The following is a 20,693-nucleotide window of genomic DNA, read 5'->3' on the forward strand; positions in this document are numbered from 1 at the left end:
AAACACAGAACCGAATGCCTGTTCATGTGAATGTATGTTCCTGTATTGCTATTCGAACCCCATATAATGCAATCAATCTGTAGAATTTAAGGCTTGTGTTTCTACTGAAAGGTAGAAGTTTTCTTTGAAGGACTGAATTGAAACTTAACAATTCTTGCAACATGAAGAGTGTTTAAAAAGTAAGCAGAAATTTATAATTTTGTTTGTTTTTGTCACTGTCTTCGTAAACATGTCTCAAAAGTATCTGTACAATGTTACGCATATTGGGTATTTACTCTGTTGTCAGCTGTCAAAAAGGTTACACGTGTTTTGGTAGCATCAACGATTATTTGTTTTATATAAAAATTGATTACAGAATCTGTATTAAATGTTGTTTTAAGAATGGAATAAAGTGTATGAAATTTTTAGAAATGTTAAATATTGCTTTTGGTGAGCCTGTTACGAGTAAACCAAGGACATACAAGTGGTATAAACATTTCAAAGCAGGTCTTAAAGAGCAGCGGTTTTACAAGTATGGATGAGATTAAAAATGTACAGTTAAAAGTCCTGTAAACTATCCCGAAGAAACAGTTCCTAAAGTGTTTCGGGAATCGGTAAAAGCACTGCATAAGCGTATAGTATGTAATGGGGGATATTTTGAAGTGTATAATATTGCTGCAGACTAACAAATAAGGTTCTTACCAAAAAATGAAAGTTAATATGTAAACGCACCTCGTATGTCAAGCTTTCTGCTTAGAAGTTCAGAATCGGGGTACGTGTTTCGAAGGAAATTTCAGCAGAGTTTAGAATAGCTATTGCGCACATGTTTTAAGCAATATGTCTTAGAATCAGGTGAATAGTGACCGAGATTTAGTGTTCCGCCAACATCAAAGGTTTTACATGATTTTGAAACTGTGTATAGCGATGGGTTTCCTCCCATTATTATTAGTTCTCCTTCGTGGCGATTCCAGTAAACCACGCTTTTTATTTTCGCGGTCCTTCCTTAAGCGTCCTATTGGGCGAGGCTGACGTTTGAATAAATTGCAGCCGTTTGATTAGAAGTGGTAATATTAGCCAACACTTCTTTCTGCATCGCCTCTTTAATACACGCTGTAGTAACATTAGAGACGATCGAACGCTCGTTATACCGCAAATACTAGACGGTTATCTATCACTTCTGGATATCGAAGTATATCAGTAAGTATACAAAGTTAACTGACACTGGCAATCAAGATTCCACGAACAGAAACGACGTATATCACTGCAAGCCGATCTACACCGCTAGACAGGTAACGGGCAACAGATTTTGGGTGCCCCTGTAGGCCGGTGGCAGCGTTCTTCCGGGAAAGGCCACTTCCCCCACCAAAAGCGCTGCTCGCTCTTAAGTTTACAGACAGACTATAATACGAGGGTAATTCAATTATTATCCGCAATTTAGTTATATTTTTGTTTATTTTGTTAGTATTGTCGTTTTACGTTGATGACGCAAGCTTTACTTATTTATTGTTATATCGTTGCAATTTTCAAGCTGTTAGGTTAGTTTCATTATCGCTGCCGTGCTGTAAATCAAGGCTGCTCCGCTGTCTATTTGCACCAAAGAAGAGCAACAACGTTCAGTGATCCGTTTTTTGTGGTCGGAAGGCGTATCAGGGGCCGAAATTCATCGCAGACTTTCGGTACGGTACAGGAACAGTGTTTTGCCATAACGAAGTGTCTACGAATGGATTGAAAAATTTCGAAATGGTCGCACAAGTGTTACGCACGACGAAGGAGCCGGACGACCGTTTCCCGCCACAAATGAAGAAACCGTTGAGCGTTCACGGGAAATGATTCTCTCAGAGAGACGATTAACTATTGACGAAGTTGGTTCAAATGGCTCTGAGCACTATGGGACTCAACTGCTGAGGTCATTAGTCCCCTAGAACTTAGAACTAGTTAAACCTAACTAACCTAAGGACATCACAAACATCCATGCCCGAGGCAGGATTCGAACCTGCGACCGTAGCGGTCCTGCGGTTCCAGACTGCAGCGCCTTTAACCGCACGGCCACTTCGGCCGGCTATTGACGAAGTGCCACATCGTCCGCAAATTAGTCACGGTTCTGCCTACGAATCATCCACGACAGACTTGGGTCTCATAAAATTTGTGCGAGATGGGTCTCAAAAAGGATCGCGATGGTAACGGAAGGGACAACTTCTTAGACAGGATCATTACCGGTGACGAAACATGGATCCATCATTACGAGCCGGAGAGTAAACGGCAGAGTATGGAATGGAAACATCCAAATTCGCCGTGCAAGGTAAAGTTCAAGACCCAACCGTCCGCAAGAACACTGATGCTTACGGTTTTTTGGGACGCACAAGGTCCAGTACGGGAACATTATTGGGAAAGGGGCACAGCCAGCCAGGGTGGCCGTGCGCTTCTAGGCACTACAGTCTGGAACCGCGCGACCCCTACCGTCGCAGGTTTGAATCCTGCCTCGGGTAAGGATGTGTGTGATGCCCTTAGGTTAGTTAGGTTTAAGTAGTTCTAAGTTCTAGGGGACTGATGACCTGAGAAGTTAAGTCCCATAGTGCTCACAGCCATTTGAAACATTTGAAATGGGCACAACAATGAACAGTGTACGTTACAGTAAGATGCTTACTGCCAGGCTAAGGCATGCAATTCGAAGCAATCGCCGAGGATTGTTGTCAAAAGGTGTTGTGCTGTTGCACGACAACGCCCGTCCGCATACTGCTGCCCACACTGCTGATACGCCACAGAAACTCAAAAAGTATTGGATCATCCTCCATATATCCCCTATCTTGCCCCTTCTATCACTTGTTTGGTCCACTCAAACAGGCATGAAGAGGCCGTCGATTTGCCTCGGACGAAGCAGTGAAAGAAGCAGTGCATTCCTGGCTCGCAGTTCAACCGAGAACCTTGTTTTATGAGAGCCTCAGGAAGCTTGTACAACGATGGACCAAGTGCGTTGAAACGCAATTAGACTGTGTCGAAAAATGATGTTCTTGTAAGTTTCCTATTTGATTACAGTAAAATTTTATAACCCTTTAGTGACCAAATTATTTCCATAAGTTGTAGACTTTTTATGAGATCTTTATTGGGCTTAGAAACCATTCATAAAATCATAGTTTAAATCTTGAAAGTGAGAGTTTAGCCTACGAGTGTAAAAAAATTAGTGGGAACTATTGTTCTCACCGAACTCTGGAGTAACTTCACTTGCTAACTTAAAAAAAAATGTATATCCTGTATTTTTAGTACAAAAAGCATGTTAAACATTACATTTATAGTTTTATTAGTTCATATTGTCCTTTGAGTTCACTAAGGTGATCTACTATGGAACTTAGAGAAGCATGGTGCAACACATAAAGGTACACGAGTGTTGCTACACATTATTTTTGTTATCTTTTCTTTGTTCTTGGTGCTACATTGGCGGCATCTTCTATTTATTGTACCTTTTGTAGGTAAATGAGTTCCAACTTTCTCCAGATGAACTTCATCTTGTACTCCAGACACACTTCTTTTTGGTGTTTGAAAATGAACGGGCCTTCCTCTTCGCCTATCTTCTACATTTTCTGGTAAAGCGTACAAAATTCTGAAAACCTCATCTGGCGTCAGTCCACACATTCTAAACAATAAGAAACAAACAATAACTCCGATGCCGATTGCATAGCCATATGCATTGCACTCCACACAGGTTCAGCGGGAAAAATAGTTCCCACTAACTTACCTTGTATTATTTACATAATTTTCAATCAAATCAAGCAAATATACACGAATACTATCTCCCTCGTAAATATAAAAGTAGATAAATACAACACAAGTCGTTTCACACGCAAAAGGAAAGCACACTGTACAAAAAACGCTGTAGCGGTCGAAACAGTGGCTCGTTTTCACGCGGAAACTGCGCTTCTGCATTGATTGACTAACAAGGTAGAAATACAACCGCTTTCGCACACCCGTTGACAATCTAATTTTACTTAGCATACTCTTCTGATAGAGATGACAGCACAAGTTAGAAGTGGGAAAACGGGTTACCACTGAACTTAACAGCGAAAACAAATAAGTGGGAACTATAGTTCCCACTGGTCACTAGCCTCAGGAAGCTTGTACAACGATGGACCAAGTGCGTTGAAACGCAATTAGACTGTGTCGAAGAATGATGTTCTTGTAAGTTTCCTATTTGATTACAGTAAAATTTTATAACTACTTTGAGGAAAATAACTGACTTACCCTCATACAAATATACCGACGGGAAAAGGATATCAGCATCAAGAGGGAGTTGTGCGACGTAAGCCGGCCGGTGTGGCCGTGCGGTTCTAAGCGCTTCATTCTGGAACCGCGCGACCGCTACTGTCGCAGGTTCGAGTCCTGCCTCGGGCATGGGTGTGCGTGATGTCCTTAGGTTAGTTGGGTTTAAGTAGTTCTAAGTTCTAGGGGACTGATGACCACAGTTGAACCATTTTTTTTGTGCGACGTGAACCAGGTTCATCCAAGAATTGCGCCCGGCGGGCGCAAGGCAGTGTACTTCTGCGCCCCGTCCGTGACCGCGTGTCGCTAGTGTCGACATAGGAGCGAGAGAGAGAGATGCGGACGGAGTGAGACCGCACACCACTGGTCTGCGCTGGAGTGTCCCGCAGTCAGATCCAACGTAAACAAAGTAACAGAGGAAGCGCAGCTCTGTAAAAGAGGCCGATGAGCGGTAGAACAAGCAAACCATTTACCGTTTAGGTAACAACTAGTGTTCGTGTGGCAGAATTACTACGCAAAGCTTTAGACAACAATATCCAAAACAAGAATCGAAGAACATCTTAGTTGTTTTCTGACCCACCGGTTCATTCTATTTTAGTACGGCACACGCATACTCGTCATATGTACAATACACGTCTTCTGAAAATTATATCAGTATCTTAAATGAACTAGAGTCATAAATATTCTATTTTAGAAATAACTTTATGTAAGGGATATAGAGTCTCATTCTTACTACTAGCAGTTACAAGTAAATATTTTTTGTTATACTTCGGGCTACATCTCTTTGTATCCCTTTTCAGAGTTTAGAAATCTGATCCTTAGTTTGCTGTTTTGTACTGGGTGATCAAAAAATTTGTATAAACTTGAAAACTGAATAAATCACGGAATAATGTAGATAGAGAGGTACAAATTGACACACATGCTTGGAATGACGTGGGGTTTTATTAGAACCAAAACAATACAAACGTTCAAAAAATGTCCCACAGATGGCGTTTCATGTGATCAGAATAGCAATAATTAGCATAACAAAGTAAGACAAAGCAAAGATGATGTTCTTTACAGGAAATGCTCAATATGTCCACAATCATTCCTCATCAATAGCTGTAGTCGAGGAATAATGTTGTGAACAGCACTGTAAAGCATGTCCAGAGTTATTGTGAGACATTGGCGTCGGATGTTGTCTTCCAGCATCCCTAGAGATGTCGGTCGATCACGATACACTTGTGACTTCAGGTAACCCCAAATCCAATAATCGCACGGACTGAGGTCTGGGGACCTGGGAGGCCAAGCATGACGAAAGTGGCGGCTGAATACACGATCATCACCAAACGACGCGCGCAAGACATCTTTCACGCGTCTAGCAGTACTTTTTTTTTGGTTCTAATAAAACCCCACGTCATGCTAAGCATGTGTGTCAATTTTTACCTCTCTAGCTACATTATTCCGTGGTTTATTAAGTTTTCAAATTTATACTGACTTTTTGATCACCCGGTACGTAAATATTTTAACCGACAAAGTTTGAAAACTTATTAAAAATAGAATTAAGGTTATAAAGATCTTTAATTCTTACAGTCAACGTTGTTAAGAAGACAATTAACATGTTACACTTTTTTTCTTTTTCGAGGAAACGGTTTTGTCAATGTTTGGTACAATATTCCCTGAGACTGATAACCTCAAATAATTAGTCAAATTTTTTCGCCAAGTAATGAACGGTTCTTAGTTTTAGCAAGCTTTAAAAGAGAGAAAAAGCGCTCACAGATACACGTGGAACCAAACATTGGGAGAACTTAAGCCCCGTGCTTGTGCAAGAGGATATTTCGCTCGTGGAAGACAGCTGTAAAAGTCATCCAAAGTTTTACACGTGAGAAAGCGGTCCTTCAGGCGGATATCGCACTGCAGGTAAATCAGCTCTAGTTGAAGCACTTGTCAGACGTCCTACCCCGAAGGGAAAACGGGCGAACAAATATATCTAAGGCCGATTGAAGCTCACTTACGTCCAAAAATCTGTTTTCAAACCGTTGTTGTAATTCACAAATGATTGCAACATAATCTGAAAACTCCACATCTTCTTTAACGCTGTCTAGTGCAGGAGAGTGTCTACAATTCTTCTCGCGCAATTGTTTTTCCCACAAAATAAGATTTTTTTTAATGCTTCAATCGTCTACACTAAATCAACGACATAGTGATTTTCGCGTTGGAGTGAAATGTTCAAAGTATTTAAATGACCAGTAAGATCACTCAAAAACGCCAAATTCGTCACCCGCTTAGGATCACAAAAAATGGCTCTGAGCACTATGGGACTCAACTTCTGAGGTCATTAGTCCCCTAGAACTTAGAACTAGTTAAACCTAACTAACCTAAGGACATCACACACATCCATGCCCGAGGCAGGATTCCAACCTGCGACCGTAGCGGTCTCGCGGTTCCAGACTGCAGCGCCTAGAACCGCACGGCCACTTCGGCTGGCGCTTAGGATCACAAAGTAATTCTTCTGGACGTCCTTTCATTTCCAAAAAGGTATTTATTTCGCCCCTCAAGGAGAAAAACCGATGAAGCACCTCTGCTCAGCCGTCTTACTTCGGTGTGGTAGGGGATGTCCGGGTATTCCTCTTCGATCTCAGCCAGAAATTCTTTAAATTGGCGATGTGTGAGTCCATGCGAGCGAAGATAATTAACCGTTCGAAGAACTGTGTCCATAACATTTTTTTATGTTGACAATCTTCGCACAAAGTGCCTCCTGGTGTATCAGACAATGGACTGCCGCGAATAAGGAACAGCCAACTTCAGCCATTTTTGACCTCACGCAACTCAGAAATCCAGTGCGTATCCCTCGTAGCTCAGTGGCTCCATCCCTTGCTACACTGGTCTGGAGTTCCCATTTTAAACCCATTGATTCTAACACGTTTTCTGAAGTGTTGGCAGAAGAGCCAACACCGTGTTGCTAGAGGAGGCCGAAATGCATGCGTTAATTACACGCAGACTGGCGTGAGGTCTGGAACAGTTAAGGGAATGTATAGTAGCAAATAAAGTACGTAGTTGATGTAATACTTAACTTTAATCCACAATTGGTGAACATCTCTCGTTACTGTACAAGCTTCACAATATTAATTATCAAATGCTATGGCGCCTTGCTAGGTCGTAGCAAGTGACGTAGCTGAAGGCTATGCTAACTATCGTCTCGGCAAATGAGAGCGTATTGGTCAGTGTAGCATCGGTAGCAAAGTCGGCTGTACAACTGGGGCGAGTGCTAGTAATTCTTTTTAGACCTGCCGTGTGGTGGCGCTCGGTCTGCAATCACTGACAGTCGCGACACGCGGGTCCGACGTATACTAACGGACCGCGGCCGATTTAAAGGCTACCACCTAGCAAGTGTGGTGTCTGGCGGTGACACCATATTTTCCACAGCTAGAAAAATATCCAAACCCATGGTTGTGTCTTTTAATGGTATAAGATCGAGAAATTCTTCGGTGACACGCAGATTGTCATCGACACCTCGGATGAATATGTCCGAAACGTCCGCGGACTCGTCAAGAGCGATGGAAAGTGAAATGATATTTGGCGCTCTCTCCATTAATTGCTCCTCCATATCTGAGACCATATCTTCGACTCTGTGAGCAACAGTTTGAGGTCTGGTGGACAAATACAAGCCACCGAATCGACCAGGCAATTCTTGATGAGATTCCCAGCAGCAAAGGGTTTCCCTGCTTTCCCAGTTCTCAGCGATCATTTGTAACTTGCGGACAAACCTGTTTCCTGCTCGTACCACGCCAAAAAAGAACATACAATTAATTTTGTACAATCCTGCTTTTAAAACACTTTTATCACTTTAACAATTAATTGTTTCATTCATTGAAACTCAAAAAACTAACAAAAAAGATTGATTTTAGATGCGTTTTATCCCAGTTCCGCTGAAAAGGACAGCGATGTGTGGTCGCAAAATCAATTTTTATCCATTGCAATATTTGCGTACAGAGGCATGGCTAGGCTCGGCGGGCGGTCCGCACGGCCAGCTGAGCGAGACGGCTCGGCCACTGCGACAACACACGAATTCGCCCGGGGCGCTGGCCGCGGGCGATCGCGGGCGCTAGCGCCCCAGGGGCACAGTTTGGACGAGCCTGACATAAACGAAAGTTGGTAGGCGTGTTTCTACATCTGAAAGATGATGTCTATTCAAACTTCACGCCACTTGCTTAAGAGTGGCGGTAGAAGAGCCTCTAAGAGAGTGCGTATCAGTTTTTCTATAAAGACACTGCAACGGTCGTGACCGTTAGTTACCTGCGAAACTGGACAGCATGAGTTACTGTTAATCAAGAATGCCTTTAAGGTGACAAAGACGCCACTATCAACACCTCCATGAGTTGGAACGAGGTCGTGTAATAGGGCTACAATAAGCCCGATGTTCATTCCGCGATAATGCAGAAAGACTTAGCAGGAATGTCGCCACTGTATATGACTGCTGACAGAGGTGGTCACAAGAATCTGCAGTAGCAAGAGAAGACCGGTCTCCGAATGGCTACGTGGCACTACAGAGGAGAGAACACCGTCGTGTTCGGCGTATGGCTGTGGCGCATCCTACCGCATCTGCAGCAGCAATCTGAGCTGCAAGTTGGCACCACAGTGTCACAAAGAACTGTTAAAAATCGGTTGCTTCAAGGAAAGCTCCGAGGCAGATGCCCTGCAGCGCTCATTCCACTGACCCCAAACCACCGTCATTAGCGACTTTAGTGGTGTCAAGCGAGAGCACATTGGAGGGCAGGGTGGAGGGCTGTTGTGTTCTCTGATGAAAGCTGGTTCTGCCTCGGTACCGGTAATGGCTAGAAGTAGACCAGTTGAGGGCCTGCAACCAAACTGTCTGTGTGGTACACACACTGGACCTACACATGGAGTTATGGTCCAGGGTGTCATTTCGTAAGACAGCATTCTCTTGGTTATCCCGCACGCCCTGACTGAAAGGCCGTGCGGTTCTAGGCGCTACAGTTTGGAGCCGCGTGACAGCTACGGTCGCAGATTCGAATCCTGCCTCGGGCATGGATGTGTGTGATGTCTTTAAGTTAGTTAGGTTTAAGCAGTTCTAAGTTCTAGGGGACTGATGACCTGAGAAGTTAAGTCCCATAGTGCTCAGAGCCATTTGAACCTGACTGAAAATTTGTACGCCGGTCTCGTGATTCGATCTGCTCTGCTGCCATTCATGAACAGCAGTCGAGGGGCTGTTTTCCAATAGGATAACGCTTGCCCACATGACGCTGTTGTAACCGAACATGCTCTACAGACTGTTGACATCTTTCCTAGGCCTTCACGATAGCCTGATCTATCTCCAGTCGAGTACATATGGGACATCATTAGAAAACAACTCCAGCGTCATCCACAAACAGCATTAACCGTACCTGTATTGACCGACCAAATGCAACAGGCATTGAACACCATCCCACAAACTGACATCTGGCACCTGTACAAAACAATGCATGCACGTTTGTATGCTTACATTCAATGTTCAGGCAGCTACGAGAGGTATTTGAAAAGTCCGTGCAAAAATTAAAACTACTTACGTGTTTGGGGTAAAGCTTTTTTTTATTTTTCGACATGGTCTCCTTGGAATTATACACTTCGTCAAACGTTGTTCTAATTTGTTGATCCCTTCCGAATAACAGGAATTTTCCAAGTCTGCAAAATAGCTACTAGTTGCTGCAATCACCTCTTCGTTTGAATAAAATATTTGTCCCGCCAGCCATTTCTTCAAACTGAGGAACAAATATTGGTCCGAGGGAGTCAAGTCTTGCGAATATGGGGGATGTGAAACGAGTTGGATTCCTATTTCCATTAATTTTGCGACCACAACTGCTGAGATATGTGCTGGTGCATTGTCGTGATGCAAAAGGCCTTTTTTGCGCTCCAATCGCCGGCGTTTTTCTTGCAGCTCGGTTTTCAAACGTTCCAATAACGGTGAATAATATGCACCTGTAATAGTTTTACCTTTTTCCAGATAGTCGATGAGGCTTATCCCTTGCGAATCTCTCAAAAGACAGTCGCCATAACCTTTCTGGCTGAAGGAATGGTCTTCGCCTTTTTTGGTGCAGATTCTCCCCCGGTAGCCCATTGTTTAGATTGTTGTTTGGTCTCATGAGCATAGTAACGTATCCATGTTTCATCCACAGAAACGAAACGGCGCTTAAAGTCCTGCGGATTCTTCCTGAACAGCTGCAAACCATCCTTGCAACACTTCACACGATTCCGTTTTCGGTCAAGCGTGAGCAATCGCGGAACCCATCTTGCGGATAGCTTTCTCATGTCCAAATGTTTATGCAAAATATTATGTACCCTTTCATTCGAGATGCCCACAGCACCTTAATTATTTTGTGATCCATCATTATATCATGGATTTTATCAATGATTTCTGGAGTCGTAACCTCCACAGGGCGTCCAGAACGTTCAGCATCACTTGTGCCCATATGGCCACTCCGAAAATTTTGAAACCACTTATAAACTGTTCTAATCGAAGGTTCAGAGTCACCGTAGTGCTTATCAAGCTTCTCTTTAGTCTCCTGAGTCGTTTTGCCTTTCGTAAAGTAATGTTTAATCACCACACGAAATTCTTTTTCGTCCATTTTTTGACAATCACTCGACTTCCTTAATTCACACGAATGCCAAACACAAAGTTTCAGCCAATATGGCTGAAACTTGGTGTGCGTTCTTTCCAAAGACGCTACTAACTAGACATGACCTCTATACGCGCCGTTGGAGCCATCTCCGGACTTTGCACTGACTTTTTAAACGCCCTTCGTACACTGGTAATTGGTGTACTAACTTTGACATTTGCAATGGCTTTTCTCGCGCTTACATTAACCTGTGATGTTGAAATGTTAATCACTTACATACGTTACTAGGAAAATGTATTCACGATATTTCATTACTCTACGTTAATTATTTTTTGAGGTTGCGATTTTTTTCCCATCAGTGTATATCTGAAGTGAAAAGTTAGTGGGACTGAATCGCTCGTTATGTTCGTGGAAAGTAAGTGACCGAATCAACATTTAGGAAGTATTAGTCATAATTACAAAGTTCAGTTAGTATAAAAATACATAACAAAAGGAGCGACGTAAAAGTCTTGCCCTTATAGTTCGCCTTTTAACTCTTCCACTGGTAAGAACCCTAATAGCCCTGCTGCCCGGAGTAAAGTGCAGTTAACAGTTGTGTTGTGGAATGTAGTTAAGCGGAAACATTTACATAAGACAGATTGAGCGCAGAAGAGTTAACAGAATAGGCCACTGGACGTCTATAAAACTCAGTCTACATCCTTAACTTGAAACTAATGCAAACAATGTTCTAAATTAAAAGAGCTTATACAAAACACCACGTATCTAACCTAATCACTCTAAACAAAATATTCATGCTTAAGCAAATTACTGCTGCAACTGTTACTTCCTTCATAGACCAATTAAAATACCCATTACTTATGTAGACCACCGAAGATACTTAAAGCAAAATGATAAAACACATTGAGTTAAAAAATTTAATTTTTTTGTGAAATATGAATAATAGTTAATATCTACAATATAAACAGCATTTAAATAAGGAACTGAGGGAGAATAACTGTATTACATGCTATTTTCATTTCACACTGGTGGGAATGATAATGTTTGATCATGTTCCTGGTGAATTACGTTTACCCACTCCTCATCATATGACGGTATGTCCACCATTGTCGAATATGATCGTTTTGGTGGGCCACCTATTATTGTGTGGAGAAGTACACTGAAGCGCCAAAGAAACTGGTATAGTCATCCATATTCAAACACAGAGATATGTAAACTGTCAGAATACGGCGCTGCGGTCGGCAACGCCTGTGTATGACAAGAACTGTCTGGAGCAGTTGTTAGATCGGTTACTGCTGCTACAATGGCAGGTTATCAAGACTTCAGCCAGTTTGAACGTGGTGTTATAGTCGGCGCATGAGCGAGGGGACGCATAATCTCCGAGTAGCGATGAAGTCGGAATTTTCTCGTACGACCATTTCAAAACTGTACCTTGAATATCAGGAATCCGGCAAAACATCAAATCTCCGACATTGCACCGGCCGGATAAAGATTCTGCAAGAACGGTGCCAACGGCGACTGAAGAGAATCGTTTAACGTGACGGAAGTGCAACTCTTCTCCAAATTGCTGCAGATTTCAGTGCTGGGCTATCAACAAGGTTTTTTGGCTCTTCAGTGTATAACGCTGCATGTGCATGCTAATCCCCACATCTTTGAACAAGTTACAGTCAGTGGGCAATGTTATTGTGGTACTCTCCTTCTTTCCTATGTGAGTCTATTCAGGCATGCACTTTATTTTTATGGATGACAATGCACAACCACATCGACTTGCACAGGGAGGAGTTCTTCGATTGAGAAGATATTCGCCAAATGGACTGGTTTGCCCGTTACCGCAACTTAAATGCCATGATGCTTGTATCGGATGTATTCCGGTACGTAATACATCCAACGACCATCCAGCAGCTGCAGCCGCGTTAGTGAAGGAATAGAACGCCGCACCACAAGAACTCCTTACCAACCCCATGGCTAGAATGGTAGCACGGTGCAGAGCATGCGTTGGTGTCTCTGGTGATCACTCTCCCCAGTAAGAACCATACCCCTTCTTTTGTAATGTCCAGCGAATCACGGGGAACGCAGTAATTTCAGTGTGATTATTGTCTTTGAATAAAATTTGGTTCAAATGGCTCTGAGCACTATAGGACTCAACTGCTGAGGTCATAAGTCCCCTAGAACTTAGAACTACTTAAACCTAACTAACCTAAGGACAACACACACATCCATGTCCGAGGCAGGATTCGAACCTGCGACCGTAGCGGTCGCGCGGTTCCAGACTGTAGCGCCAGAACCGCTCGGCCACCAGCGGCCGGCTGTCTTCGAATAAAAGTGTCATTTCTGTTCGACTCATTGCATATTTCTTCTGGCTAACTTCTGTACTGTACAGTTATTTGTATGTATGGTCCAAGTTTCATCGAGATATGTTACTTGGCAGTGACACATTATGCAAAAATTACTTAATCTTTAAGTTTCGCACACCAGTGTACTTGCGGTAAGATGCTGCTTCCTGCCAAGGCTTCAGAAATTTCTCCCTGCATTTGAAAATAGCAGGGTCGGTCCACACTGTCAACCATTTAGACGGATTGAGGAAAGAGCAGACCGTTATCTCCAATTTGGAGAATAGTCCCCGTCATCCGAAAACTGAAAAACTGGCGCTGAGTAGAGCGGCCAGGGAATACTGTATAGAAAAGGGCACATTTGATTTCCTCCCCAATGTGTCCCTTTGCTATTGTGCTTCGTCGCAAATGACATCTGGGTGAAGTGGTTCAGTGATTAAACAGCGGATGCCTTTTCGAGAAAACGCTAGTTCAAATCCCAGTTCGGTCGTCAGTCGTTCAGATTCGGGTTTTAAATGGTTTCTCTAAATCACTTAAAGCGAATACCGGGATGCTTCCTCTGCAAAGGGCACTGTCGAAATTCTTCTCCATCTTTTCACAGTAAAAGGTTTCGTGACCTGAATGATCTCATCATCGACAGGACGTTAAGCCCTAGTCTTCCTTCCTTAATCCTTCATGAACATCGGTGGGACACTGTTACAGGACCGGCCCACAACATATCCATATTCACAAAAGTTATAGAGATCCAGCCTGTCCGTAGTATAAAAACAGACTTGCATGCTATGTTGTGGAAGTAAACTGGATGTCGCGGCCAGAGAGACGAACACCGGCATGGCCGGCCGCCCCGGGGTTGCACTTCTTCGGAGATGGGGCCACGAGGGGTGTCAGTCACATAGCGGCTGACGGCCGGCAGGACGGCCGGCCGGCAGGCGCCGCCAGCAGGGAGAGATTCAGGGCTTCCTTTAGCGACCACTTCCGAGAACGTTTTATGTGATGGAGTAAGGAGGAACCTTTGCAGTAAGCGCAATTGTCTGCCAAACCTAGACAGGTCTTTTGGGATAGTCACCGGAGATTGCTATCGGGCAGGTGAAAGGAGAACCCCAATCTTTGAAACCCGTGGGACGCCGTTGAACTCATCGATCTTACATAAAAACTTTGTTTCAGAACATAAGAAATGTGAACATTGGTTCATCTGGAACTTTTCCCAGAATGACCGAAAGCACAGCAGTATCGAAAGGAAGCTCCTCTATTGGCTGACGCAAGAGACAGAGAGGAACGACTTTTTTCCGAGGAAATTGTTGGGAAGAATTTCACTGGTTCACCAAGTTAAACATAGCCTGGGGAAGGGGACCTGCACTCTCAGAGATGTATTTATGGGGGTCGGAGCTCGCAAGAAATAGAATCCAGCCAGTCGTGTCAAACTTGTAATGAAAAACACAGTAAAGCGAGTCTTCCTGGAAGGACGTTGTCACACGGTAAAATCGCTATTCATCTTAGTTTCCTCTCCTCCTGGTCGCCTCTCAGAGTTTCTGCGCAGGACTTCTATTTAGATCTCCATCACAGATCTTCAACTTATGACGCCCACTTAGAAGGAACGACGCTGTTGCTGCTGTAGACTGAGGTCGCAGTATTCCTGCCACCAGCAGCTACTAAGTCAAATAAGTTTACAGCTTCAACATCTTAGAGCTTCACACTAACGAATTATCTTGCAAGTTATGAAACGTTTGCTTCCAAATTCCACAACAGGTACCAGGTACTATGTTCCATAATTCTAAACTTTGCCTCCAGCAGTTCTGTCCTTTACTAACTAATTTCACGACGAACTCAGTACTTTATTTTCAATGCCCCCCCCCCACCCCCCCGCGACTTCCATGTGAGATTAACAGATTTGTGTTCGCACAGGTTGCCTTAAGTAACTCTTTACTGAGATGTTGCCACAGGATGCCTTCATGAAATGTTATTGTTACTTAAGCATTTTTATCATAACTGTGAATTGTCAAGATGAAAATAAACTAAATGATTAATATAGCCAATTTCATTCAGTTCCACATTCCTGATAAAAATAAAACCACCCATAACACTAAACCCTAATATAACTTCCACATTGTTACGATAACTTTTTGTAATAGTTCCACTAGTTTGAGAAAACATGGGTCAGTACTAAACTAGTGTTGTCGTTTGCTATGGTATTTAGTAACAGGGCGAGAGAAATCGTATTTCTGGTCTGAATTTATTTGCCACTGAAAGTTCTAAACAATAAAGAAATGTTTCAGATTAAACTTGAGTGCTGGATACGTCTACGAGACAGTAAAAATTTGCCTGCAGACGTTATAGAACCGGCTTTGGAACCAGTCTGGCACAATTCTCATCTGGTCATTTCGTTGCGGTGTACACTTCTCTCGAGGCAATCTCTAGGTTGTGGTTTAGCGATTCTTCTCCGTCTCCTTTCACCTAGTGAAAGGCAAATATCCTGGATTGAGATCCATTACAGCACAAAAAATTTAATTCCAGGAAATACAACTACATTGCTCTACGGAACAGTAGAAAGTTCATTCCTCGTAATTAGCCCAATTTCCAGAACTATTTTCGGCGGCAGCTGGCTTGCTGCTCTGTGTCTGGTTGGAAACGTGCGTGTCGTGGTCAGCGTAATTTCGAGTCGGGATCCACACAGTTTTGTTGCTACGTTGGGAGTAAACCGCTATCCAGTTCTTGTGTTTACATACACTTAACTTGCTTCTCGTTTTCAGTCACTCTTCAATATCTTATGGCTAGGCGAAACTAAATCTCCAGTTGTGGAACACCTCTGCTTCCTTAGTCCACATATAATCCCAAGAAACTACTACTTTTGTATATTTTTGTGAATTTTCCGTATGTTTGTGGACTACTAAGTCTCGCGATCCTTCCTGTGCAATGAACCCTAACTACTGATGTATTCTGTCAGACGTGGCAGGCGATATGTAGTAACAACTGTGGTTTTTCAGTCAACCGTGATTCACTACAGCGAACCTGGTGGATCCTTACCAAGGCGAAATGTAAGGTAGAGCTTAATTTCATAGTACCGTTTCAAAAATAAGCATACTTTGCACTGTCACATCTGACCTCTGCACCCAGTACCTTCTTCCAAACGATATGCAAATGATTCATGGTAATTTTCGTAGTAATTTATTTATTTACTCGTGTAAAGGCATGAAGCTTCGGCATACAAGTTGCGTACATGTACGTACATAATAAAATTTGAAAACTAATTGGTAATTTATAAAAAATTTAAAGACAATGTTGTACCTTACATATCATAGTCTGCATTGGTACACATTGAAGGAAATAAAAGGAAGTAAAGGCAAAGTTGACAATCTTTGCAATTGCAACCCAGTATTTGGCAATTACAACTGCTTGCGGACATTAGAGCATCAACGGTACATCTTGCAGGACATATTCTACAATGGTATAAGTGCTCCGTACTTTGTTGAACTCCACATTCGTAAAGGATTGACGGTATGAGGTAACCCCATTCCTGAAAATTGTCTTTTGACCTTGACTCCCCCAATTCTGAGCCAATTCGGAGTTTTCCACACAGGACAAGTCTTCAGTGAAGCCAGCAGCTGGATTTTTCGATGGTGTCGTCCAGTGGTGCTCAGACCTCGTCTTCCACACAGTAATCGGGAACACTTTTGTTGGACAGTGTTATCTATTGTCCTCGTGAAAATCTTCCTGGATGTCAGTCGTGTAGGAGGAAGATGGTGATTATATAGTGGGTGTTTGTCAGAGGTAGATACCTGATGCCTTTCTGTGCTTGCACCTGCCTCACTCCTGATGTCTGGAGGGTCAATTCCACTAAGAAATAGAGTTCATCACGAGATGTTGGTTTCAGACAACCAGTGATTAGTCTACATGAGTCATTGAGAGCAATAGTCACTTGTTTGAAGTGGGCAGAATTGCACTAAACAGGGCTAGCACATTCACCTGCCGTGTTTAATTGTTTTTGCTGCTGCACCCCAGGATGTTCCTGTAATATTGCACAGTATTCTGTTGCTAGCGTATACTTTTATTTTAAATTCTGACAGTGCTGATTGAAAGTCAATGGACCATCAAGAGTGACCTCAAGATATTTGGGCTGGAAAGTGTGTTCCAGTTGCACTCTTTTCAAAGTCACTCGGATTTGTCTGAGGGCTTGTGTTTTGCTGGGATTTAACTGGTTCTTAGAGTAGTATTTCTCCAAAGCAGCGCTAAGATTTATTTCCACCTGTTCAAAGGCCTCATTCTGGGAACTGGGGCCGAAATCATCAGCATAAGTGAAACTTCGTTTGTTATTAGCCAAAGCTTCATCGTTCGTATAAATATTGAGTTTCGACAGTTACTGAGACAGTTGTTGAAAAAGCATAGGAGCTAGGAGCCCGTCATGCGCATTTGGACCAAAATATTTTATTTGCTCGACTATTACATCATCTAAGCCAGCATCTTTAGCAACTTTAGGACCTGATATTGCCCTCTCCATTTCTTCTTGAGTAAACGACTGAGAAATTTCACTTTATTCATCTTCCAGAAATCCGCACATTTTAGTTGAAGACTTAATGCGACTGTCTGGTTTACTGTTCTTAAGCATGGTATCAACTGTTTGATCAGCAGAAATGTTGGCATATGCAGATCTCTTTGGCGCATCATTAAATAATCTCTTCAGCAGTCTTCACTTTTTGACTGTTTCTGGACATACCTAGTTCTCCCTAGAGTTCTGTTCACTTCTCTCTTTTGGTTTCGGTGACTGAATTGTTAAGGTGTTAGATAGCTAAGAGTTCTTCCCTCGCTCTGTCTTCCTCGACAAGTTGAAGGTAGTTTTTCAATTGTTACTTTATACTCGGAGTAAGTTCTTGTCCGTAATTAGTAATTAGTTTTGCAGCCTCGAGGAATAGTCATTCGTGAGCATTTCTGTACTGTTTCAACAAACTCATCCTAGGACTCGGGTTTAAGGACTACTGCGTTTATATTCTGATCCAATATGGCTTTGAATTCCTTGCAAGTAGCCTTTCGGAAGTTAAACCTTCGACAGAATGGACTCATCTTACTGCAGACATAACTTGAAATATTATAGGCCGTTGTTGGCTGTTTAGACCTGGCAGGCATACGGACTTGGCACATTGTTGAACAACGTTATCATCAACAAACAAACGATCGGCATTATAGCCACGTCTCCGTCTGCAGCTATTGAACGATGAGGGTTTTTCGTTATCGTGAATTAATATTAGTTGATAAGCGTCTTCTTGTTGGAGAACATTTTCAACGTTTTCGTAGTCATCATTATAATCCCTTACAGTTCTATGACAGTTAAAATCTCCAATTACGAACTTCATTGTTCCTCTATTCAAGTTCTCAGGCTCAAGTAAATTAAATTCGTTGCTTGGAGTTTTGTATACAGACAAACTAACACAGTGATTAAGTTTAACTGTGAAAATGTCTAAGCGGTTTCTTGCTCTAACGTCAGCAGATATGATCTCATTGTCCGGTTTTGCAAACACTGAACTCATCTACAGTCGATGGGGGTCTCTCAACAACGAAAGAGATATCAGAGATCCTGGCCTCTGGTATGGTTGACAGATGTCTCTGTGGGTTTCTTGGATGCACAAGACAATAGATTTCAGGTCGACGCATAGCTGCTTCAGCAAATCTGCTTTAGTTGAGAATAAGCCTCCAATTTTAATAAAATTACTGTCATCTTTAGCCCTACAAGGAATTAAGTATAGCTGGAAGACTGTCTTTCGTTTCAGAGATGCAGAATGTGAAATACTGATTATATTCTATTCAAACTAGTCTACTATTAGTGGACGCACGCAAGTGGCGACTTTCAGTATATTTTGGCGCAACCTCAGGACAGGCAATACTCAAGGGATACTGAAAAAGGTTAGTAAGTCGAAAATGGTTTAACCACTCAAATATTTTATACGGTTATTTATAAATTTTATTGTTGATACTCTACTTATTCCACTATGGTGACGCTGTCCGTGTGGACACTTACTAAAAACTGAAGAACACCGGCAATTCCAAACGCCCAGGTATGTTGACGGACGGCATCATTCTGTTGCAGGATAATGCCCGACCATATGTTGTCAAGATTGTTTCAACTATACGCTGCAGAAGTTTTTTTGGGCAGCACATCCCACATACGGTCGCAATCCCTCCGCAAGCGATTTCCATATTCTTGGAGCCCTGCAGAAAGATATTCGTGGCCACCTATTTTCTGCGGACGAAGAGGTGCACGCTTGGTTATAATCATGGTTCCGTAGGCAAACGTAAAGAGTTTTCCATGAAGCCACTGACCGTCTTCTTTAAATGTGGGATAAATGTGTTAATAGTTATGTCAGTTACTTTTGAAATAATAAATATGTTAATTTTTTTTTCCATCTGCCTCGTTTTTATTTTACTGCCCCTTATAAATCAACTCTTACATTTTCATCATTTCCTTAATAACATAACTTTGTTATTTAATGAAAGATCGCACTTCTCACATACGGCTGTGCACACAGCGATGGGAACTTGTCATAGCTATTTCACATTACAGTTTCGTTACAGTTACAAGTATGTACGCACAAATTGTTTAATAGAGGTTCAATAGATTCACAAAAGGTCAGATATTTATAACTCTATGTAAGAAAATTCGCTCTATCAAGAATAATACTCAGTGGCTGTACCTGAGTCGAGACGTTGCCCATTTTACCTACTTAAATACTAATATTACCAGGATGAAAAATGCTCCTGTCATAGCACAAAAAATCCGAATATGTTCTGGACAGAGTAAGTGAAGTAAAAGAAAGGAACTAGCTGTCCACCTACACCTTGCAGCTAAGAGAGAGACTTGCGCTGAGGCAGCACAGTTAATTCGTAAAAAAAACCTCGAATATGTCAATATGTTTTGATTTAAACGTCTTCGAAGCTGCCAGATAAGTCGAAAAGCTAGTTCCCTTCTTTCACATCCCTAATTTTACCCAGAACACATTCGCCTTTTTTATTCCGGTTCCCAGAATTTTGACGTTATACCGTCATAGATCCGGCATAGGCTCTATCGTGACAGTGGATAAGGCTTTCCCAAAACAACAGTATGCCGTGCACGCCAGTGCAACCGGCCCGCGTCGTGTTATCGACTTCGTTTCGGTCGTGAGCTTCTCTGTACCGGAGCTGTGGCGACTGCTGAGGGCAGGAAAGCCGTTGGGAAAGTGAGCGTAAGACGTGAGTGCGCTTGGGTAGAGGCGTTGTTATTCCCATATGAGCGAAATGTCAAGGCCACGAGGACCCCTGAACGCTCCCGGTGTCGGTGGGCGAAGTACCACTCTGCTGCTGAAGGCAGAATATCACCATTGGCGGCAGCTGCTGGAAGCAAGAGGTATTGGGCATCGAAGCAGTTATGCCGTGTGGCCAGAGATACCAGGAAGAGTTGGATTTATTATTTTGCTAGCAGACTAACCAATTCATTTTCGGTGAAAACGTCTCCATTTTGGTCAGTCGTAAGGAACTGCTCAATCTTGGTCATTTCTTGAATTTGTCCTGACTCTGAGTGACC

Source organism: Schistocerca piceifrons, chromosome 6 (genome assembly GCF_021461385.2).
Source record: "Schistocerca piceifrons isolate TAMUIC-IGC-003096 chromosome 6, iqSchPice1.1, whole genome shotgun sequence".
Classification (NCBI taxonomy): Eukaryota; Metazoa; Arthropoda; class Insecta; order Orthoptera; family Acrididae; genus Schistocerca; species Schistocerca piceifrons.